Source organism: Musa acuminata, chromosome BXJ1-8 (assembly GCF_036884655.1).
Source record: "Musa acuminata AAA Group cultivar baxijiao chromosome BXJ1-8, Cavendish_Baxijiao_AAA, whole genome shotgun sequence".
Classification (NCBI taxonomy): domain Eukaryota; kingdom Viridiplantae; phylum Streptophyta; class Magnoliopsida; order Zingiberales; family Musaceae; genus Musa; species Musa acuminata.
The window spans coordinates 39,394,387-39,415,856 of record NC_088334.1 but is presented as its reverse complement, the minus strand read 5'-3'; the positions used below and the strand labels follow the sequence as shown (position 1 = coordinate 39,415,856).

At 52.5% G+C, this 21,470-nt stretch overlaps 22 non-coding genes and 9 pseudogenes across 22 annotated transcripts; all 31 read right to left on the bottom strand.

Moving 5' to 3' along the window:
- Positions 1–483: 483 nt before the first annotated feature.
- LOC135589569 (5S ribosomal RNA) lies at positions 484–602 on the bottom strand. Its single transcript, XR_010476976.1, has one exon. It is a non-coding gene; the product is annotated as a 5S ribosomal RNA (ribosomal RNA).
- Positions 603–1,146: 544 nt separating this feature from the next.
- LOC135591476 (5S ribosomal RNA) lies at positions 1,147–1,257 on the bottom strand (annotated as a pseudogene).
- A 544-nt stretch (positions 1,258–1,801) lies between these two features.
- On the bottom strand, positions 1,802–1,920 carry LOC135589961 (5S ribosomal RNA). Its single transcript, XR_010477368.1, has one exon. It is a non-coding gene; the product is annotated as a 5S ribosomal RNA (ribosomal RNA).
- Positions 1,921–2,464: 544 nt separating this feature from the next.
- LOC135591516 (5S ribosomal RNA) lies at positions 2,465–2,575 on the bottom strand (annotated as a pseudogene).
- A 544-nt stretch (positions 2,576–3,119) lies between these two features.
- Positions 3,120–3,230, bottom strand: LOC135591557 (5S ribosomal RNA; annotated as a pseudogene).
- A 757-nt stretch (positions 3,231–3,987) lies between these two features.
- On the bottom strand, positions 3,988–4,106 carry LOC135591015 (5S ribosomal RNA). Its single transcript, XR_010478403.1, has one exon. It is a non-coding gene; the product is annotated as a 5S ribosomal RNA (ribosomal RNA).
- A 544-nt stretch (positions 4,107–4,650) lies between these two features.
- On the bottom strand, positions 4,651–4,769 carry LOC135589321 (5S ribosomal RNA). Its single transcript, XR_010476730.1, has one exon. It is a non-coding gene; the product is annotated as a 5S ribosomal RNA (ribosomal RNA).
- A 544-nt stretch (positions 4,770–5,313) lies between these two features.
- Positions 5,314–5,432, bottom strand: LOC135589765 (5S ribosomal RNA). Its single transcript, XR_010477172.1, has one exon. It is a non-coding gene; the product is annotated as a 5S ribosomal RNA (ribosomal RNA).
- Positions 5,433–6,190: 758 nt separating this feature from the next.
- LOC135590713 (5S ribosomal RNA) lies at positions 6,191–6,309 on the bottom strand. The gene has a single exon (XR_010478120.1). It is a non-coding gene; the product is annotated as a 5S ribosomal RNA (ribosomal RNA).
- A 544-nt stretch (positions 6,310–6,853) lies between these two features.
- LOC135589726 (5S ribosomal RNA) lies at positions 6,854–6,972 on the bottom strand. Its single transcript, XR_010477132.1, has one exon. It is a non-coding gene; the product is annotated as a 5S ribosomal RNA (ribosomal RNA).
- A 544-nt stretch (positions 6,973–7,516) lies between these two features.
- Positions 7,517–7,635, bottom strand: LOC135590124 (5S ribosomal RNA). Its single transcript, XR_010477530.1, has one exon. It is a non-coding gene; the product is annotated as a 5S ribosomal RNA (ribosomal RNA).
- Positions 7,636–8,179: 544 nt separating this feature from the next.
- Positions 8,180–8,298, bottom strand: LOC135592053 (5S ribosomal RNA). The gene has a single exon (XR_010478818.1). It is a non-coding gene; the product is annotated as a 5S ribosomal RNA (ribosomal RNA).
- Positions 8,299–8,842: 544 nt separating this feature from the next.
- On the bottom strand, positions 8,843–8,961 carry LOC135590923 (5S ribosomal RNA). The gene has a single exon (XR_010478327.1). It is a non-coding gene; the product is annotated as a 5S ribosomal RNA (ribosomal RNA).
- A 544-nt stretch (positions 8,962–9,505) lies between these two features.
- On the bottom strand, positions 9,506–9,624 carry LOC135592052 (5S ribosomal RNA). The gene has a single exon (XR_010478817.1). It is a non-coding gene; the product is annotated as a 5S ribosomal RNA (ribosomal RNA).
- Positions 9,625–10,382: 758 nt separating this feature from the next.
- On the bottom strand, positions 10,383–10,501 carry LOC135590521 (5S ribosomal RNA). Its single transcript, XR_010477929.1, has one exon. It is a non-coding gene; the product is annotated as a 5S ribosomal RNA (ribosomal RNA).
- A 544-nt stretch (positions 10,502–11,045) lies between these two features.
- LOC135589806 (5S ribosomal RNA) lies at positions 11,046–11,164 on the bottom strand. Its single transcript, XR_010477213.1, has one exon. It is a non-coding gene; the product is annotated as a 5S ribosomal RNA (ribosomal RNA).
- A 758-nt stretch (positions 11,165–11,922) lies between these two features.
- Positions 11,923–12,041, bottom strand: LOC135590457 (5S ribosomal RNA). Its single transcript, XR_010477865.1, has one exon. It is a non-coding gene; the product is annotated as a 5S ribosomal RNA (ribosomal RNA).
- A 544-nt stretch (positions 12,042–12,585) lies between these two features.
- Positions 12,586–12,704, bottom strand: LOC135589320 (5S ribosomal RNA). The gene has a single exon (XR_010476728.1). It is a non-coding gene; the product is annotated as a 5S ribosomal RNA (ribosomal RNA).
- A 544-nt stretch (positions 12,705–13,248) lies between these two features.
- On the bottom strand, positions 13,249–13,359 carry LOC135591146 (5S ribosomal RNA; annotated as a pseudogene).
- Positions 13,360–13,903: 544 nt separating this feature from the next.
- On the bottom strand, positions 13,904–14,014 carry LOC135591450 (5S ribosomal RNA; annotated as a pseudogene).
- A 544-nt stretch (positions 14,015–14,558) lies between these two features.
- On the bottom strand, positions 14,559–14,677 carry LOC135591753 (5S ribosomal RNA). Its single transcript, XR_010478600.1, has one exon. It is a non-coding gene; the product is annotated as a 5S ribosomal RNA (ribosomal RNA).
- A 544-nt stretch (positions 14,678–15,221) lies between these two features.
- On the bottom strand, positions 15,222–15,332 carry LOC135591021 (5S ribosomal RNA; annotated as a pseudogene).
- A 544-nt stretch (positions 15,333–15,876) lies between these two features.
- LOC135589843 (5S ribosomal RNA) lies at positions 15,877–15,995 on the bottom strand. Its single transcript, XR_010477250.1, has one exon. It is a non-coding gene; the product is annotated as a 5S ribosomal RNA (ribosomal RNA).
- A 544-nt stretch (positions 15,996–16,539) lies between these two features.
- LOC135591020 (5S ribosomal RNA) lies at positions 16,540–16,650 on the bottom strand (annotated as a pseudogene).
- Positions 16,651–17,194: 544 nt separating this feature from the next.
- Positions 17,195–17,305, bottom strand: LOC135591320 (5S ribosomal RNA; annotated as a pseudogene).
- Positions 17,306–17,849: 544 nt separating this feature from the next.
- LOC135590118 (5S ribosomal RNA) lies at positions 17,850–17,968 on the bottom strand. Its single transcript, XR_010477525.1, has one exon. It is a non-coding gene; the product is annotated as a 5S ribosomal RNA (ribosomal RNA).
- Positions 17,969–18,512: 544 nt separating this feature from the next.
- Positions 18,513–18,623, bottom strand: LOC135591319 (5S ribosomal RNA; annotated as a pseudogene).
- Positions 18,624–19,167: 544 nt separating this feature from the next.
- On the bottom strand, positions 19,168–19,286 carry LOC135589313 (5S ribosomal RNA). The gene has a single exon (XR_010476722.1). It is a non-coding gene; the product is annotated as a 5S ribosomal RNA (ribosomal RNA).
- Positions 19,287–19,830: 544 nt separating this feature from the next.
- LOC135591741 (5S ribosomal RNA) lies at positions 19,831–19,949 on the bottom strand. The gene has a single exon (XR_010478598.1). It is a non-coding gene; the product is annotated as a 5S ribosomal RNA (ribosomal RNA).
- A 544-nt stretch (positions 19,950–20,493) lies between these two features.
- Positions 20,494–20,612, bottom strand: LOC135590603 (5S ribosomal RNA). The gene has a single exon (XR_010478010.1). It is a non-coding gene; the product is annotated as a 5S ribosomal RNA (ribosomal RNA).
- A 544-nt stretch (positions 20,613–21,156) lies between these two features.
- Positions 21,157–21,275, bottom strand: LOC135590094 (5S ribosomal RNA). Its single transcript, XR_010477501.1, has one exon. It is a non-coding gene; the product is annotated as a 5S ribosomal RNA (ribosomal RNA).
- Positions 21,276–21,470: the final 195 nt, after the last annotated feature.

Here is a 21,470-nt window from a genome sequence, read left to right as displayed (position 1 = left end):
CCCCGAAACCTCTCGAACGATCTCGGAATCGCCATTGTCGGATCCCTCCGATGCCCACGAGGCCGACCGCGTACCGGACACGGCAAGCGCGCGCCGAAACCATCGGGACTTTCTCGAACGAACTCGGAATCGCTATTGCGGCCCCATTCCGGAAAGCTCTCTCCGAGCCCCACGAGACTGACTGCGTAGCGGTCACGGCAAATTCCGAGGCCCAAAACCATCGCCTCGGAGGTCGACGGGAGAGGTTTTGGCCGCGCGGGGCGCAAAAAGTAGTGCAACACGAGGACTTCCCAGGGGGTCACCCATCCTAGAACCATGTCTGGTCATTGTATGTTTTATGAAGAAATTTTTAGATGATGATTTCATTATTCTCCTGCTATATATATGTTAATGACATATTTATTGTTGGCCATAATGCTGGAAAAATTGAAAAGCTTAAAAGAGAGTTTTAAGTAAGTCTTTTGGCCGCTCGTGGCGCAAAAAGGAGTGCAACACGAGGACTTCCCAGGGGGTCACCCATCCTAGTACTACTCTCGCCCAAGCAGGCTTAACTTCGGAGTTCTGATGGGATCCGGTGCTTTAGTTCTGGTATGATCGCACTCGTTTTGTGTGCGTCGTCCCTCGCCTTTGTGCACGTCGCGGACGGCGCATCGACGACCGGAGCCCCGAAACCTCTCGAATGATCTCGGAATCGCCATTGTCGGATCCCTCCGATGCCCACGAGGCCGACCGCGTACCGGACACGGCAAGCGCGCGCCGAAACCATCGGGACTTTCTCGAACGAACTCGGAATCGCTATTGCGGCCCCATTCCGGAAAGCTGTCTCCGAGCCCCACGAGACTGACTGCGTAGCGGTCACGGCAAATTCCGAGGCCCAAAACCATCGCCTCGGAGGTCGACAGGAGAGGTTTTGGCCGCTCGGGGCGCAAAAAGGAGTGCAACACGAGGACTTCCCAGGGGGTCACCCATCCTAGAACCATGTCTGGTCATTGTATGTTTTATGAAGAAATTTTTAGATGATGATTTCATTATTCTCCTGCTATATATATGTTAATGACATATTTATTGTTGGCCAGAATGCTAGAAAAATTGAAAAGCTTAAAAGAGAGTTTTAAGTAAGTCTTTTGGCCGCTCGGGGCCCAAAAAGGAGTGCAACACGAGGACTTCCCAGGGGGTCACCCATCCTAGTACTACTCTCGCCCAAGCACGCTTAACTTCGGAGTTCTGATGGGATCTGGTGCTGGTATGATCGCACTCGTTTTTTGTGCGTCGTCCCTCGCCTTTGTGCACGTCGCGGACGGCGCATCGACGACCGGAGCCCCGAAACCTCTCGAACGATCTCGGAATCGCCATTGTCGGATCCCTCCGATGCCCACGAGGCCGACCGCGTACCGGACACGGCAAGCGCGCGCCGAAACCATCGGGACTTTCTCGAACGAACTCGGAATCGCTATTGCGGCCCCATTCCGGAAAGCTCTCTCCGAGCCCCAAGAGACTGACTGCGTAGCGGTCACGGCAAATTCCGAGGCCCAAAACCATCGCCTCGGAGGTCGACGGGAGAGGTTTTGGCCGCGCGGGGCGCAAAAAGTAGTGCAACACGAGGACTTCCCAGGGGGTCACCCATCCTAGAACCATGTCTGGTCATTGTATGTTTTATGAAGAAATTTTTAGATGATGATTTCATTATTCTCCTGCTATATATATGTTAATGACATATTTATTGTTGGCCATAATGCTGGAAAAATTGAAAAGCTTAAAAGAGAGTTTTAAGTAAGTCTTTTGGCCGCTCGTGGCGCAAAAAGGAGTGCAACACGAGGACTTCCCAGGGGGTCACCCATCCTAGTACTACTCTCGCCCAAACAGGCTTAACTTCGGAGTTCTGATGGGATCCGGTGCTTCAGTTCTGGTATGATCGCACTCGTTTTGTGTGCGTCGTCCCTCGCCTTTGTGCACGTCGCGGACGGCGCATCGACGACCGGAGCCCCGAAACCTCTCGAATGATCTCGGAATCGCCATTGTCGGATCCCTCCGATGCCCACGAGGCCGACCGCGTACCGGACACGGCAAGCGCGCGCCGAAACCATCGGGACTTTCTCGAACGAACTCGGAATCGCTATTGCGGCCCCATTCCGGAAAGCTCTCTCCGAGCCCCACGAGACTGACTGCGTAGCGGTCACGGCAAATTCCGAGGCCCAAAACCATCGCCTCGGAGGTCGACAGGAGAGGTTTTGGCCGCTCGGGGCGCAAAAAGGAGTGCAACACGAGGACTTCCCAGGGGGTCACCCATCCTAGAACCATGTCTGGTCATTGTATGTTTTATGAAGAAATTTTTAGATGATGATTTCATTATTCTCCTGCTATATATATGTTAATGACATATTTATTGTTGGCCAGAATGCTAGAAAAATTGAAAAGCTTAAAAGAGAGTTTTAAGTAAGTCTTTTGGCCGCTCGGGGCCCAAAAAGGAGTGCAACACGAGGACTTCCCAAGGGGTCACCCATCCTAGTACTACTCTCGCCCAAGCACGCTTAACTTCGGAGTTCTGATGGGATCTGGTGCTGGTATGATCGCACTCGTTTTTTGTGCGTCGTCCCTCGCCTTTGTGCACGTCGCGGACGGCGCATCGACGACCGGAGCCCCGAAACCTCTCGAACGATCTCGGAATCGCCATTGTCGGATCCCTCCGATGCCCACGAGGCCGACCGCGTACCGGACACGGCAAGCGCGCGCCGAAACCATCGGGACTTTCTCGAACGAACTCGGAATCGCTATTGCGGCCCCATTCCGGAAAGCTCTCTCCGAGCCCCACGAGACTGACTGCGTAGCGGTCACGGCAAATTCCGAGGCCCAAAACCATCGCCTCGGAGGTCGACGGGAGAGGTTTTGGCCGCTCGGGGCGCAAAAAGGAGTGCAACACGAGGACTTCCCAGAGGGTCACCCATCCTAGAACCATGTCTGGTCATTGTATGTTTTATGAAGAAATTTTTAGATGATGATTTCATTATTCTCCTGTTATATATATGTTAATGACATATTTATTGTTGGCCATAATGCTGGAAAAATTGAAAAGCTTAAAAGAGAGTTTTAAGTAAGTCTTTTGGCCGCTCGGGGCGCAAAAAGGAGTGCGACACGAGGACATCCCAGGGGGTCACCCATCCTAGTACTACTCTCGCCCAAGCACGCTTAACTTCGGAGTTCTGATGGGATCCGGTGCTGGTATGATCGCACTCGTTTTTTGTGCGTCGTCCCTCGCCTTTGTGCACGTCGCGGACGGCGCATCGACGACCGGAGCCCCGAAACCTCTCGAACGATCTCGGAATCGCCATTGTCGGATCCCTCCGATGCCCACGAGGCCGACCGCGTACCGGACACGGCAAGCGCGCGCCGAAACCATCGGGACTTTCTCGAACGAACTCGGAATCGCTATTGCGGCCCCATTCCGGAAAGCTCTCTCCGAGCCCCACGAGACTGACTGCGTAGCGGTCACGGCAAATTCCGAGGCCCCAAACCATCGCCTCGGAGGTCGACAGGAGAGGTTTTGGCCGCTCGGGGCGCAAAAAGGAGTGCAACACGAGGACTTCCCAGGGGGTCACCCATCCTAGAACCATGTCTGGTCATTGTATGTTTTATGAAGAAATTTTTAGATGATAATTTCATTATTCTCCTGCTATATATATGTTAATGACATATTTATTGTTGGCCAGAATGCTAGAAAAATTGAAAAGCTTAAAAGAGAGTTTTAAGTAAGTCTTTTGGCCGCTCGGGGCCCAAAAAGGAGTGCAACACGAGGACTTCCCAGGGGGTCACCCATCCTAGAACCATGTCTGGTCATTTATGTTTTATGAAGAAATTTTTAGATGATGATTTCATTATTCTCCTGCTATATATATGTTAATGACATATTTATTGTTGGCCATAATGCTGGAAAAATTGAAAAGCTTAAAAGAGAGTTTTAAGTAAGTCTTTTGGCCGCTCGGGGCGCAAAAAGGAGTGCGACACGAGGACATCCCAAGGGGTCACCCATCCTAGTACTACTCTCGCACAAGCACGCTTAACTTCGGAGTTCGGATGGGATCCGATGCTTTAGTGTTGGTATGATCGAACTCGTTTTGTGTGCGTCGTCCCTCGCCTTTGTGCACGTCGCGGACGGCGCATCGACGACCGGAGCCCCGAAACCTCTCGAACGATCTCGGAATCGCCATTGTCGGATCCCTCCGATGCCCACGAGGCCGACCGCGTACCGGACACGGCAAGCGCGCGCCGAAACCATCGGGACTTTCTCGAACGAACTCGAAATCGCTATTGCGGCCCCATTCCGGAAAGCTCTCTCCGAGCCCCACGAGACTGACTGCGTAGCGGTCACGGCAAATTCCGAGGCCCCAAACCATCGCCTCGGAGGTCGACAGGAGAGGTTTTGGCCGCTCGGGGCGCAAAAAGGAGTGCAACACGAGGACTTCCCAGGGGGTCACCCATCCTAGAACCATGTCTGGTCATTGTATGTTTTATGAAGAAATTTTTAGATGATGATTTCATTATTCTCCTGCTATATATATGTTAATGACATATTTATTGTTGGCCATAATGCTGGAAAAATTGAAAAGCTTAAAAGAGAGTTTTAAGTATGTCTTTTGGCCGCTCGTGGCGCAAAAAGGAGTGCAACACGAGGACTTCCCAGGGGGTCACCCATCCTAGTACTACTCTCGCCCAAGCAGGCTTAACTTCGGAGTTCTGATGGGATCCGGTGCTTTAGTGCTGGTATGATCGCACTAGTTTTGTGTGCGTCGTCCCTCGCCTTTGTGCACGTCGCGGACGGCGCATCGACGACCGGAGCCCCGAAACCTCTCGAACGATCTCGGAATTGCCATTGTCGGATCCCTCCGATGCCCACGAGGCCGACCGCGTACCGGACACGGCAAGCGCGCGCCGAAACCATCGGGACTTTCTCGAACGAACTCGGAATCGCTATTGCGGCCCCATTCCGGAAAGCTCTCTCCGAGCCCCACGAGACTGACTGCGTAGCGGTCACGGCAAATTCCGAGGCCCCAAACCATCGCCTCGGAGGTCGACAGGAGAGGTTTTGGCCGCTCGGGGCGCAAAAAGGAGTGCAACACGAGGACTTCCCAGGGGGTCACCCATCCTAGAACCATGTCTGGTCATTGTATGTTTTATGAAGAAATTTTTAGATGATGATTTCATTATTCTCCTGCTATATATATGTTAATGACATATTTATTGTTGGCCATAATGCTGGAAAAATTGAAAAGCTTAAAAGAGAGTTTTAAGTAAGTCTTTTGGCCGCTCGTGGCGCAAAAAGGAGTGCAACACGAGGACTTCCCAGGGGGTCAACCATCCTAGTACTACTCTCGCCCAAGCAGGCTTAACTTCGGAGTTCTGATGGGATCCGGTGCTTTAGTGCTGGTATGATCGCACTAGTTTTGTGTGCGTCGTCCCTCGCCTTTGTGCACGTCGCGGACGGCGCATCGACGACCGGAGCCCCGAAACCTCTCGAACGATCTCGGAATCGCAATTGTCGGATCCCTCCGATGCCCACGAGGCCGACCGCGTACCGGACACGGCAAGCGCGCGCCGAAACCATCGGGACTTTCTCGAACGAACTCGGAATCGCTATTGCGGCCCCATTCCGGAAAGCTCTCTCCGAGCCCCACGAGACTGACTGCGTAGCGGTCACGGCAAATTCCGAGGCCCCAAACCATCGCCTCGGAGGTCGACAGGAGAGGTTTTGGCCGCTCGGGGCGCAAAAAGGAGTGCAACACGAGGACTTCCCAGGGGGTCACCCATCCTAGAACCATGTCTGGTCATTGTATGTTTTATGAAGAAATTTTTAGATGATAATTTCATTATTCTCCTGCTATATATATGTTAATGACATATTTATTGTTGGCCAGAATGCTAGAAAAATTGAAAAGCTTAAAAGAGAGTTTTAAGTAAGTCTTTTGGCCGCTCGGGGCCCAAAAAGGAGTGCAACACGAGGACTTCCCAGGGGGTCACCCATCCTAGAACCATGTCTGGTCATTGTATGTTTTATGAAGAAATTTTTAGATGATGATTTCATTATTCTCCTGCTATATATATGTTAATGACATATTTATTGTTGGCCATAATGCTGGAAAAATTGAAAAGCTTAAAATAGAGTTTTAAGTAAGTCTTTTGGCCGCTCGGGGCGCAAAAAGGAGTGCGACACGAGGACATCCAAGGGGGTCACCCATCCTAGTACTACTCTCGCACAAGCACGCTTAACTTCGGAGTTCGGATGGGATCCGGTGCTTTAGTGCTGGTATGATCGAACTCATTTTGTGTGCGTCGTCCCTCGCCTTTGTGCACGTCGCGGACGGTGCATCGACGACCGGAGCCCCGAAACCTCTCGAACGATCTCGGAATCGCCATTGTCGGATCCCTCCGATGCCCACGAGGCCGACCGCGTACCGGACACGGCAAGCGCGCGCCGAAACCATCGGGACTTTCTCGAACGAACTCGGAATCGCTATTGCGGCCCCATTCCGGAAAGCTCTCTCCGAGCCCCACGAGACTGACTGCGTAGCGGTCACGGCAAATTCCGAGGCCCCAAACCATCGCCTCGGAGGTCGACAGGAGAGGTTTTGGCCGCTCGGGGCGCAAAAAGGAGTGCAACACGAGGACTTCCCAGGGGGTCACCCATCCTAGAACCATGTCTGGTCATTGTATGTTTTATGAAGAAATTTTTAGATGATGATTTCATTATTCTCCTGCTATATATATGTTAATGACATATTTATTGTTGGCCATAATGCTGGAAAAATTGAAAAGCTTAAAAGAGAGTTTTAAGTAAGTCTTTTGGCCGCTCGTGGCGCAAAAAGGAGTGCAACACGAGGACTTCCCAGGGGGTCACCCATCCTAGTACTACTCTCGCCCAAGCAGGCTTAACTTCGGAGTTCTGATGGGATCCGGTGCTTTAGTGCTAGTATGATCGCACTAGTTTTGTGTGCGTCGTCCCTCGCCTTTGTGCACGTCGCGGACGGCGCATCGACGACCGGAGCCCCGAAACCTCTCGAACGATCTCGGAATCGCCATTGTCGGATCCCTCCGATGCCCACGAGGCCGACCGCGTACCGGACACGGCAAGCGCGCGCCGAAACCATCGGGACTTTCTCGAACGAACTCGGAATCGCTATTGCGGCCCCATTCCGGAAAGCTCTCTCCGAGCCCCACGAGACTGACTGCGTAGCGGTCACGGCAAATTCCGAGGCCCAAAACCATCGCCTCGGAGGTCGACGGGAGAGGTTTTGGCCGCTCGGGGCGCAAAAAGGAGTGCAACACGAGGACTTCCCAGGGGGTCACCCATCCTAGAACCATGTCTGGTCATTGTATGTTTTATGAAGAAATTTTTAGATGATGATTTCATTATTCTCCTGCTATATATATGTTAATGACATATTTATTGTTGGCCATAATGCTGGAAAAATTGAAAAGCTTAAAAGAGAGTTTTAAGTAAGTCTTTTGGCCGCTCGGGGCGCAAAAAGGAGTGCGACACGAGGACATCCCAGGGGGTCACCCATCCTAGTACTACTCTCGCACAAGCACGATTAACTTCGGAGTTCGGATGGGATCCGGTGCTTTAGTGCTGGTATGATCGCACTCGTTTTGTGTGCGTCGTCCCTCGCCTTTGTGCACGTCGCGGACGGCGCATCGACGACCGGAGCCCCGAAACCTCTCGAACGATCTCGGAATCGCCATTGTCGGATCCCTCCGATGCCCACGAGGCTGACTGCGTACCGGACACGGCAAGCGCGCGCCGAAACTATCGGGACTTTCTCGAACGAACTCGGAATCGCTATTGCGGCCCCATTCCGGAAAGCTCTCTCCGAGCCCCACGAGACTGACTGCGTAGCGGTCACGGCAAATTCCGAGGCCCAAAACCATCGCCTCGGAGGTCGACGGGAGAGGTTTTGGCCGCTCGGGGCGCAAAAAGGAGTGCAACACGAGGACTTCCCAGGGGGTCACCCATCCTAGAACCATGTCTGGTCATTGTATGTTTTATGAAGAAATTTTTAGATGATGATTTCATTATTCTCCAGCTATATATATGTTAATGACATATTTATTGTTGGCCATAATGCTGGAAAAATTGAAAAGCTTAAAAGAGAGTTTTAAGTAAGTCTTTTGGCCGCTCGGGGCGCAAAAAGGAGTGCAACACGAGGACTTCCCAGGGGGTCACCCATCCTAGTACTACTCTCGCCCAAGCAGGCTTAACTTCGGAGTTCTAATGGGATCCGGTGCTTTAGTGCTGGTATGATCGCACTCGTTTTGTGTGCGTCGTCCCTCGCCTTTGTGCACGTCGCGGACGGCGCATCGACGACCGGAGCCCCGAAACCTCTCGAACGATCTCGGAATCGCCATTGTCGGATCCCTCCGATGCCCACGAGGCCGACCGCGTACCGGACACGGCAAGCGCGCGCCGAAACCATCGGGACTTTCTCGAACGAACTCGGAATCGCTATTGCAGCCCCATTCCGGAAAGCTCTCTCCGAGCCCCACGAGACTGACTGCGTAGCGGTCACGGCAAATTCCGAGGCCCAAAACCATCGCCTCGGAGGTCGACGGGAGAGGTTTTGGCCGCTCGGGGCGCAAAAAGGAGTGCAACACGAGGACTTCCCAGGGGGTCACCCATCCTAGAACCATGTCTGGTCATTGTATGTTTTATGAAGAAATTTTTAGATGATGATTTCATTATTCTCCTGCTATATATATGTTAATGACATATTTATTGTTGGCCATAATGCTGGAAAAATTGAAAAGCTTAAAAGAGAGTTTTAAGTAAGTCTTTTGGCCGCTCGGGGCGCAAAAAGGAGTGCGACACGAGGACATCCCAGGGGGTCACCCATCCTAGTACTACTCTCGCACAAGCAAGATTAACTTCGGAGTTCGGATGGGATCCGGTGCTTTAGTGCTGATATAATTGCACTCGTTTTGTGTGCGTCGTCCCTCGCCTTTGTGCACGTCGCGGACGGCGCATCGACGACCGGAGCCCCGAAACCTCTCGAACGATCTCGGAATCGCCATTGTCGGATCCCTCCGATGCCCACGAGGCTGACCGCGTACCGGACACGGCAAGCGCGCGCCGAAACTATCGGGACTTTCTCGAACGAACTCGGAATCGCTATTGCGGCCCCATTCCGGAAAGCTCTCTCCGAGCCCCACGAGACTGACTGCGTAGTGGTCACGGCAAATTCCGAGGCCCAAAACCATCGCCTCGGAGGTCGACGGGAGAGGTTTTGGCCGCTCGGGGCGCAAAAAGGAGTGCAACACGAGGACTTCCCAGGGGGTCACCCATCCTAGAACCATGTCTGGTCATTGTATGTTTTATGAAGAAATTTTTAGATGATGATTTCATTATTCTCCAGCTATATATATGTTAATGACATATTTATTGTTGGCCATAATGCTGGAAAAATTGAAAAGCTTAAAAGAGAGTTTTAAGTAAGTCTTTTGGCCGCTCGGGGCGCAAAAAGGAGTGCAACACGAGGACTTCCCAGGGGGTCACCCATCCTAGTACTACTCTCGCCCAAGCAGGCTTAACTTCGGAGTTCTAATGGGATCCGGTGCTTTAGTGCTGGTATGATCGCACTCGTTTTGTGTGCGTCGTCCCTCGCCTTTGTGCACGTCGCGGACGGCGCATCGACGACCGGAGCCCCGAAACCTCTCGAACGATCTCGGAATCGCCATTGTCGGATCCCTCCGATGCCCACGAGGCCGACCGCGTACCGGACACGGCAAGCGCGCGTCGAAACCATCGGGACTTTCTCGAACGAACTCGGAATCGCTATTGCGGCCCCATTCCGGAAAGCTCTCTCCGAGCCCCACGAGACTGACTGCGTAGCGGTCACGGCAAATTCCGAGGCCCCAAACCATCGCCTCGGAGGTCGACAGGAGAGGTTTTGGCCGCTCGGGGCGCAAAAAGGAGTGCAACACGAGGACTTCCCAGGGGGTCACCCATCCTAGAACCATGTCTGGTCATTGTATGTTTTATGAAGAAATTTTTAGATAATAATTTCATTATTCTCCTGCTATATATATGTTAATGACATATTTATTGTTGGCCAGAATGCTAGAAAAATTGAAAAGCTTAAAAGAGAGTTTTAAGTAAGTCTTTTGGCCGCTCGGGGCCCAAAAAGGAGTGCAACACGAGGACTTCCCAGGGGGTCACCCATCCTAGAACCATGTCTGGTCATTGTATGTTTTATGAAGAAATTTTTAGATGATGATTTCATTATTCTCCTGCTATATATATGTTAATGACATATTTATTGTTGGCCATAATGCTGGAAAAATTGAAAAGCTTAAAAGAGAGTTTTAAGTAAGTCTTTTGGCCGCTCGGGGCGCAAAAAGGAGTGCGACACGAGGACATCCCAAGGGGTCACCCATCCTAGTACTACTCTCGCACAAGCACGCTTAACTTCGGAGTTCGGATGGGATCCGGTGCTTTAGTGCTGGTATGATCGAACTCGTTTTGTGTGCGTCGTCCCTCGCCTTTGTGCACGTCGCGGACGGCGCATCGACGACCGGAGCCCCGAAACCTCTCGAACGATCTCGGAATCGCCATTGTCGGATCCCTCCGATGCCCACGAGGCCGACCGCGTACCGGACACGGCAAGCGCGCGCCGAAACCATCGGGACTTTCTCGAACGAACTCGGAATCGCTATTGCGGCCCCATTCCGGAAAGCTCTCTCCGAGCCCCACGAGACTGACTGCGTAGCGGTCACGGCAAATTCCGAGGCCCCAAACCATCGCCTCGGAGGTCGACAGGAGAGGTTTTGGCCGCTCGGGGCGCAAAAAGGAGTGCAACACGAGGACTTCCCAGGGGGTCACCCATCCTAGAACCATGTCTGGTCATTGTATGTTTTATGAAGAAATTTTTAGATGATGATTTCATTATTCTCCTGCTATATATATGTTAATGACATATTTATTGTTGGCCATAATGCTGGAAAAATTGAAAAGCTTAAAAGAGAGTTTTAAGTAAGTCTTTTGGCCGCTCGTGGCGCAAAAAGGAGTGCAACACGAGGAATTCCCAGGGGGTCAACCATCCTAGTACTACTCTCGCCCAAGCAGGCTTAACTTCGGAGTTCTGATGGGATCCGGTGCTTTAGTGCTGGTATGATCGCACTAGTTTTGTGTGCGTCGTCCCTCGCCTTTGTGCACGTCGCGGACGGCGCATCGACGACCGGAGCCCCGAAACCTCTCGAACGATCTCGGAATCGCCATTGTCGGATCCCTCCGATGCCCACGAGGCCGACCGCGTACCGGACACGGCAAGCGCGCGCCGAAACCATCGGGACTTTCTCGAACGAACTCGGAATCGCTATTGCGGCCCCATTCCGGAAAGCTCTCTCCGAGCCCCACGAGACTGACTGCGTAGCGGTCACGGCAAATTCCGAGGCCCCAAACCATCGCCTCGGAGGTCGACAGGAGAGGTATTGGCCGCTCGGGGCGCAAAAAGGAGTGCAACACGAGGACTTCCCAGGGGGTCACCCATCCTAGAACCATGTCTGGTCATTGTATGTTTTATAAAGAAATTTTTAGATGATAATTTCATTATTCTCCTGCTATATATATGTTAATGACATATTTATTGTTGGCCAGAATGCTAGAAAAATTGAAAAGCTTAAAAGAGAGTTTTAAGTAAGTCTTTTGGCCGCTCGGGGCCCAAAAAGGAGTGCAACACGAGGACTTCCCAGGGGGTCACCCATCCTAGAACCATGTCTGGTCATTGTATGTTTTATGAAGAAATTTTTAGATGATGATTTCATTATTCTCCTGCTATATATATGTTAATGACATATTTATTGTTGGCCATAATGCTGGAAAAATTGAAAAGCTTAAAAGAGAGTTTTAAGTAAGTCTTTTGGCCGCTCGGGGCGCAAAAAGGAGTGCGACACGAGGACATCCCAGGGGGTCACCCATCCTAGTACTACTCTCGCACAAGCACGCTTAACTTCGGAGTTCGGATGGGATCCGGTGCTTTAGTGCTGGTATGATCGAACTCATTTTGTGTGCGTCGTCCCTCGCCTTTGTGCACGTCGCGGACGGCGCATCGACGACCGGAGCCCCGAAACCTCTCGAACGATCTCGGAATCGCCATTGTCGGATCCCTCCGATGCACACGAGGCCGACCGCGTACCGGACACGGCAAGCGCGCGCCGAAACCATCGGGACTTTCTCGAACGAACTCGGAATCGCTATTGCGGCCCCATTCCGGAAAGCTCTCTCCGAGCCCCACGAGACTGACTGCGTAGCGGTCACGGCAAATTCCGAGGCCCCAAACCATCGCCTCGGAGGTCGACAGGAGAGGTTTTGGCCGCTCGGGGCGCAAAAAGGAGTGCAACACGAGGACTTCCCAGGGGGTCACCCATCCTAGAACCATGTCTGGTCATTGTATATTTTATGAAGAAATTTTTAGATGATGATTTCATTATTCTCCTGCTATATATATGTTAATGACATATTTATTGTTGGCCATAATGCTGGAAAAATTGAAAAGCTTAAAAGAGAGTTTTAAGTAAGTCTTTTGGCCGCTCGTGGCGCAAAAAGGAGTGCAACACGAGGACTTCCCAGGGGGTCACCCATCCTAGTACTACTCTCGCCCAAGCAGGCTTAACTTCGGAGTTCTGATGGGATCCGGTGCTTTAGTGCTGGTATGATCGCACTAGTTTTGTGTGCGTCGTCCCTCGCCTTTGTGCACGTCGCGGACGGCGCATCGACGACCGGAGCCCCGAAACCTCTCGAACGATCTCGGAATCGCCATTGTCGGATCCCTCCGATGCCCACGAGGCCGACCGCGTACCGGACACGGCAAGCGCGCGCCGAAACCATCGGGAGTTTCTCGAACGAACTCGGAATCGCTATTGCGGCCCCATTCCGTAAAGCTCTCTCCGAGCCCCACGAGACTGACTGCGTAGCGGTCACGGCAAATTCCGAGGCCCAAAACCATCGCCTCGGAGGTCGACAGGAGTGGTTTTGGCCGCTCGGGGCGCAAAAAGGAGTGCAACACGAGGACTTCCCAGGGGGTCACCCATCCTAGAACCATGTCTGGTCATTGTATGTTTTATGAAGAAATTTTTAGATGATGATTTCATTATTCTCCTGCTATATATATGTTAATGACATATTTATTGTTGGCCAGAATGCTAGAAAAATTGAAAAGCTTAAAAGAGAGTTTTAAGTAAGTCTTTTGGCCGCTCGGGGCCCAAAAAGGAGTGCAACACGAGGACTTCCCAGGGGGTCACCCATCCTAGTACTACTCTCGCCCAAGCACGCTTAACTTCGGAGTTCTGATGGGATCCGGTGCTGGTATGATCGCACTCGTTTTTTGTGCGTCGTCCCTCGCCTTTGTGCACGTCGCGGACGGCGCATCGACGACCGGAGCCCCGAAACCTCTCGAACGATCTCGGAATCGCCATTGTCGGATCCCTCCGATGCCCACGAGGCCGACCGCGTACCGGACACGGCAAGCGCGCGCCGAAACCATCGGGAGTTTCTCGAACGAACTCGGAATCGCTATTGCGGCCCCATTCCGGAAAGCTCTCTCCGAGCCCCACGAGACTGACTGCGTAGCGGTCACGGCAAATTCCGAGGCCCAAAACCATCGCCTCGGAGGTCGACAGGAGTGGTTTTGGCCGCTCGGGGCGCAAAAAGGAGTGCAACACGAGGACTTCCCAGGGGGTCACCCATCCTAGAACCATGTCTGGTCATTGTATGTTTTATGAAGAAATTTTTAGATGATGATTTCATTATTCTCCTGCTATATATATGTTAATGACATATTTATTGTTGGCCAGAATGCTAGAAAAATTGAAAAGCTTAAAAGAGAGTTTTAAGTAAGTCTTTTGGCCGCTCGGGGCCCAAAAAGGAGTGCAACACGAGGACTTCCAAGGGGGTCACCCATCCTAGTACTACTCTCGCCCAAGCACGCTTAACTTCGGAGTTCTGATGGGATCCGGTGCTGGTATGATCGCACTCGTTTTTTGTGCGTCGTCCCTCGCCTTTGTGCACGTCGCGGACGGCGCATCGACGACCGGAGCCCCGAAACCTCTCGAACGATCTCGGAATCGCCATTGTCGGATCCCTCCGATGCCCACGAGGCCGACCGCGTACCGGACACGGCAAGCGCGCGCCGAAACCATCGAGACATTCTCGAACGAACTCGGAATCGCTATTGCGGCCCCATTCCGGAAAGCTCTCTCCGAGCCCCACGAGACTGACTGCGTAGCGGTCACGGCAAATTCCGATGCCCAAAACCATCGCCTCGGAGGTCGACGGGAGAGGTTTTGGCCGCTCAGGGCGCAAAAAGTAGTGCAACACGAGGACTTCCCAGGGGGTCACCCATCCTAGAACCATGTCTGGTCATTGTATGTTTTATGAAGAAATTTTTAGATGATAATTTCATTATTCTCCTGCTATATATATGTTAATGACATATTTATTGTTGGCCATAATGCTGGAAAAATTGAAAAGCTTAAAAGAGAGTTTTAAGTAAGTCTTTTGGCCGCTCGGGGCGCAAAAAGGAGTGCAACACGAGGACTTCCCAGGGGGTCACCCATCCTAGTACTACTCTCGCCCAAGCAGGCTTAACTTCGGAGTTCTGATGGGATCCGGTGCTTTAGTGCTGGTATGATCGCACTCGTTTTGTGTGCGTCGTCCCTCGCCTTTGTGCACGTCGCGGACGGCGCATCGACGACCGGAGCCCCGAAACCTCTCGAACGATCTCGGAATCGCCATTGTCGGATCCCTCCGATGCCCACGAGGCCGACCGCGTACCGGACACGGCAAGCGCGCGCCGAAACCATCGGGACTTTCTCGAACGAACTCGGAATCGCTATTGCGGCCCCATTCCGGAAAGCTCTCTCCGAGCCCCACGAGACTGACTGCGTAGCGGTCACGGCAAATTCCGAGGCCCCAAACCATCGCCTCGGAGGTCGACAGGAGAGGTTTTGGCCGCTCGGGGCGCAAAAAGGAGTGCAACACGAGGACTTCCTAGGGGGTCACCCATCCTAGAACCATGTTTGGTCATTGTATGTTTTATGAAGAAATTTTTAGATGATAATTTCATTATTCTCCTGCTATATATATGTTAATGACATATTTATTGTTGGCCCGAATACTAGAAAAATTGAAAAGCTTAAAAGAGAGTTTTAAGTAAGTCTTTTGGCCGCTCGGGGCCCAAAAAGGAGTGCAACACGAGGACTTCCCAGGGGGTCACCCATCCTAGTACTACTCTCGCCCAAGCACACTTAACTTCGGAGTTCTGATGGGATCCGGTGCTGGTATGATCGCACTCGTTTTTTGTGCGTCGTCCCTCGCCTTTGTGCACGTCGCGGACGGCGCATCGACGACCGGAGACCCGAAACCTCTCGAACGATCTCGGAATCGCCATTGTCGGATCCCTCCGATGCCGACGAGGCCGACCGCGTACCGGACACGGCAAGCGCGCGCCGAAACCATCGGGACTTTCTCGAACGAACTCGGAATCGCTATTGCGGCCCCATTCCGGAAAGCTCTCTCCGAGCCCCACGAGACTGACTGCGTAGCGGTCACGGCAAATTCCGAGGCCCAAAACCATCGCCTCGGAGGTCGACGGGAGAGGTTTTGGCCGCTCGGGGCGCAAAAAGTAGTGCAACACGAGGACTTCCCAGGGGGTCACCCATCCTAAAACCATGTCTGGTCATTGTATGTTTTATGAAGAAATTTTTAGATGATGATTTCATTATTCTCCTGCTATATATATGTTAATGACATATTTATTGTTGGCCATAATGCTGGAAAAATTGAAAAGCTTAAAAGAGAGTTTTAAGTAAGTCTTTTGGCCGCTCGTGGCGCAAAAAGGAGTGCAACACGAGGACTTCCTAGGGGGTCACCCATCCTAGTACTACTCTCGCCCAAGCAGGCTTAACTTCGGAGTTCTGATGGGATCCGGTGCTTTAGTGCTGGTATGATCGCAGTCGTTTTGTGTGCGTCGTCCCTCGCCTTTGTGCATGTCGCGGACGGCGCATCGACGACCGGAGCCCCGAAACCTCTCGAACGATCTCGTAATCGCCATTGTCGGATCCCTCCGATGCCCACGAGGCCGGCCGCGTACTGGACACGGCAAGCGCGCGCCGAAACCATCGGGACTTTCTCGAACGAACTCGGAATCGCTATTGCGGCCCCATTCCGGAAAGCTCTCTCCGAGCCCCACGAGACTGACTGCGTAGCGGTCACGGCAAATTCCGAGGCCCAAAACCATCGCCTCGGAGGTCGACAGGAGAGGTTTTGGCCGCTCGGGGCGCAAAAAGGAGTGCAACACGAGGACTTCCCAGGGGGTCACCCATCCTAGAACCATGTCTGGTCATTGTATGTTTTATGAAGAAATTTTTAGATGATGATTTCATTATTCTCCTGCTATATATATGTTAATGACATATTTATTGTTGGCCAGAATGCTAGAAAAATTGAAAAGCTTAAAAGAGAGTTTTAAGTAAGTCTTTTGGCCGCTCGGGGCCCAAAAAGGAGTGCAACACGAGGACTTCCCAGGGGGTCACCCATCCTAGTACTACTCTCGCCCAAGCATGCTTAACTTCGGAGTTCTGATGGGATCCGGTGCTGGTATGATCGCACTCGTTTTTTGTGCGTCGTCCCTCGCCTTTGTGCACGTCGCGGACGGCGCATCGACGACCGGAGCCCCGAAACCTCTCGAACGATCTCGGAATCGCCATTGTCGGATACCTCCGATGCCCACGAGGCCGACCGCGTACCGGACACGGCAAGGGCGCGCCGAAACCAGCGGGACTTTCTCGAACGAACTCGGAATCGCTATTGCGGCCCCATTCCGGAAAGCTCTCTCCGAGCCCCACGAGACTGACTGCGTAGCGGTCACGGCAAATTCCGAGGCCCAAAACCATCGCCTCGGAGGTCGACGGGAGAGGTTTTGGCCGCTCGGGGCGCAAAAAGGAGTGCAACACTAGGACTTCCCAGGGGGTCACCCATCCTAGAACCATGTCTGGTCATTGTATGTTTTATGAAGAAATTTTTAGATGATGATTTCATTATTCTCCTGCTATATATATGTTATTGACATATTTATTGTTGGCCATAATGCTGGAAAAATTGAAAAGCTTAAAAGAGAGTTTTAAGTAAGTCTTTTGGCCGCTCGGGGCGCAAAAAGGAGTGCAACACGAGGACTTCCCAGGGGGTCACCCATCCTAGTACTACTCTCGCCCAAGCAGGCTTAACTTCGGAGTTCTGATGGGATCCGGTGCTGGTATGATCGCACTCGTTTTGTGTGCGTCGTCCCTCGCCTTTGTGCACGTCGCGGACGGCGCATCGACGACCGGAGCCCCGAAACCTCTCGAACGATCTCGGAATCGCCATTGTCGGATCCCTCCGATGCCCACGAGGCCGACCGCGTACCGGACACGGCAAGCGCGCGCCGAAACCATCGGGACTTTCTCGAACGAACTCGGAATCGCTATTGCGGCCCCATTCCGGAAAGCTCTCTCCGAGCCCCACGAGACTGACACCGTAGCGGTCACGGCAAATTCCGAGACCCAAAACCATCGCCTCGGAGGTCGACGGGAGAGGTTTTGGCCGCTCGGGGCGCAAAAAGGAGTGCAACACGAGGACTTCCCAAGGGGTCACCCATCCTAGAACCATGTCTGGTCATTGTATGTTTTATGAAGAAATTTTTAGATGATGATTTCATTATTCTCCTGCTATATATATGTTAATGACATATTTATTGTTGGCCATAATGCTGGAAAAATTGAAAAGCTTAAAAGAGAGTTTTAAGTAAGTCTTTTGGCCGCTCGGGGCGCAAAAAGGAGTGCAACACGAGGACTTCCTAGGGGGTCACCCATCCTAGTACTACTCTCGCCCAAGCACGCTTAACTTCAGAGTTCTGATGGGATCCGGTGCTTTAGTGTTGGTATGATCGCAATCGTTTTGTGTGCGTCGTCCCTCGCCTTTGTGCACGTCGCGGACGGCGCATCGACGACCGGAGCCCTGAAACCTCTCGAACGATCTCGGAATCGCCATTGTCGGATCCCTCCGATGCCCACGAGGCCGACCGCGTACCGGACACGGCAAGCGCGCGCCGAAACCATCGGGACTTTCTCGAACGAACTCGGAATCGCTATTGCGGCCCCATTCCGGAAAGCTCTCTCCGAGCCCCACGAGACTGACTGCGTAACGGTCACGGCAAATTCCGAGGCCCAAAACCATCGCCTCGGAGGTCGACGGGAGAAGTTTTGGCCGCTCGGGGCGCAAAAAGGAGTGCAACACGAGGACTTCCCAGGGGGTCACCCATCCTAGAACCATGTCTGGTCATTGTATGTTTTATGAAGAAATTTTTAGATGATGATTTCATTATTCTCCTGCTATATATATGTTAATAACATATTTATTGTTGGCCATAATGCTGGAAAAATTGAAAAGCTTAAAAGAGAGTTTTAAGTAAGTCTTTTGGCCGCTCGGGGCGCAAAAAGGAGTGCAACACGAGGACTTCCCAGGGGGTCACCCATCCTAGTACTACTCTCGCCCAAGCAGGCTTAACTTCGGAGTTCTGATGGGATCCGGTGCTGGTATGATCGCACTCGTTTTGTGTGCGTCGTCCCTCGCCTTTGTGCACGTCGCGGACGGCGCATCGACGACCGGAGCCCCGAAACCTCTCGAACGATCTCGGAATCGCCATTGTCGGATCCCTCCGATGCCCACGAGGCCGACCGCGTACCGGACACGGCAAGCGCGCGCCGAAACCATCGGGACTTTCTCGAACGAACTCGGAATCGCTATTGCGGCCCCATTCCGGAAAGCTCTCTCCGAGCCCCACGAGACTGACACCGTAGCGGTCACGGCAAATTCCGAGACCCAAAACCATCGCCTCGGAGGTCGACGGGAGAGGTTTTGGCCGCTCGGGGCGCAAAAAGGAGTGCAACACGAGGACTTCCCAAGGGGTCACCCATCCTAGAACCATGTCTGGTCATTGTATGTTTTATGAAGAAATTTTTAGATGATGATTTCATTATTCTCCTGCTATATATATGTTAATGACATATTTATTGTTGGCCATAATGCTGGAAAAATTGAAAAGCTTAAAAGAGAGTTTTAAGTAAGTCTTTTGGCCGCTCGGGGCGCAAAAAGGAGTGCAACACGAGGACTTCCCAGGGGGTCACCCATCCTAGTACTACTCTCGCCCAAGCAGGCTTAACTTCGGAGTTCTGATGGGATCCGGTGCTTTAGTGCTGGTATGAGCGCACTCGTTTTGTGTGCGTCGTCCCTCGCCTTTGTGCACGTCGCGGACGGCGCATCGACGACCGGAGCCCCGAAACCTCTCGAACGATCTCGGAATCGCCATTGTCGGATCCCTCCGATGCCCACGAGGCCGACCGCGTACCGGACACGGCAAGCGCGCGCCGAAACCATCGGGACTTTCTCGAACGAACTCGGAATCGCTATTGCGGCTCCATTCCGGAAAGCTCTCTCCGAGCCCCACGAGACTGACTGCGTAGCGGTCACGGCAAATTCCGAGGCCCAAAACCATCGCCTCGGAGGTCGACGGGAGAGGTTTTGGCCGCTCGGGGCGCAAAAAGGAGTGCAACACGAGGACTTCCCAGGGGGTCACCCATCCTAGAACCATGTCTGGTCATTGTATGTTTTATTAAGAAATTTTTAGATGATGATTTCATTATTCTCCTGCTATATATATGTTCATGACATATTTATTGTTGGCCATAATGCTGGAAAAATTGAAAAGCTTAAAAGAGAGTTTTAAGTAAGTCTTTTGGCCGCTCGGGGCGCAAAAAGGAGTGCAACACGAGGACTTCCCAGGGGGTCACCCATCCTAGTACTACTCTCGCCCAAGCAGGCTTAACTTCGGAGTTCTGATGGGATCCGGTGCTTTAGTGCTGGTATGATCGCACTCGTTTTGTGTGCGTCGTCCCTCGCCTTTGTGCACGTCGCGGACGACGCATCGACGACCGGAGCCCCGAAACCTCTCGAACGATCTCGGAATCGCGATTGTCGGATCCCTCCGATGCCCACGAGGCCGACCGCGTACCGGACATGGCAAGCGCGCGCCGAAACCATCGGGACTTTCTCGAACGAACTCGGAATCGCTATTGCGGCCCCATTCCGGAAAGCTCTCTCTGAGCCCCACGAGACTGACTGCGTAGCGGTCACGGCAAATTCCGAGGCCCAAAACCATCGCCTCGGAGGTCGACGGGAGAGGTTTTGGCCGCTCGGGGCGCAAAAAGGAGTGCAACACGAGGACTTCCGAGGGGGTCACCCATCCTAGAACCATGTCTGGTCATTGTATGTTTTATGAAGAAATTTTTAGATGATGATTTCATTATTCTCCTGCTATATATATGTTAATGACATATTTATTATTGGCCATAATGCTGGAAAAATTGAAAAGCTTAAAAGAGAGTTTTAAGTAAGTCTTTTGGCCGCTCGGGGCGCACAAAGGAGTGCAACACGAGGACTTCCCAGGGGGTCACCCATCCTATTACTACTCTCGACCAAGCAGGCTTAACTGCGGAGTTCTTATGGGATCCGGTGCTTTAGTGCTGGTATGATCGCACTCGTTTTTTGTGCGTCGTCCCTCGCCTTTGTGCACGTCGCGGACGACCCATCGACGACCGGAGCCCCGAAACCTCTCGAACGATATCGGAATCGCGATTGTCGGATCCCTCCGATGCCCACGAGGCCGACCGCGTACCGGACACGGCAAGCGCGCGCCGAAACCATCGGGACTTTCTCGAACGAACTCGAAATCGCTATTGCGGCCCCATTCCGGAAAGCTCTCTCCGAGCCCCACGAGACTGACTGCGTAGCGGTCATGGCAAATTCCGAGGCCCAAAACCATCGCCTCGGAGGTCGACGGGAGAGGTTTTGGCCGCTCGGGGCGCAAAAAGGAGTGCAACACGAGGACTTCCCAGGGGTTCACCCATCCTAGAACCATGTCTGGTCATTGTATGTTTTATGAAGAAATTTTTAGATGATGATTTCATTATTCTCCTGCTATATATATGTTAATGACATATTTATTGTTGGCCATAATGCTGGAAAAATTGAAAAGCTTAAAAGAGAGTTTTAAGTAAGTCTTTTGGCCGCTCGGGGCGCAAAAAGGAGTGCAACACGAGGACTTCCCAGGGGGTCACCCATCCTAGTACTACTCTCGCCCAAGCAGGCATAACTTCGGAGTTCTGATGGGATCCGGTGCTTTAGTGCTAGTATGATCGCACTCGTTTTGTGTGCGTCGTCCCTCGCCTTTGTGCACGTCGCGGACGGCCCATCGACGACCGGAGCCCCGAAACCTCTCGAACGATCTCGGAATCGCCATTGTCGGATCCCTCCGATGCCCACGAGGCCGACCGCGTACCGGACACGGCAAGCGCGCGCCGAAACCATCGGGACTTTCTCGAACGAACTCGGAATTGCT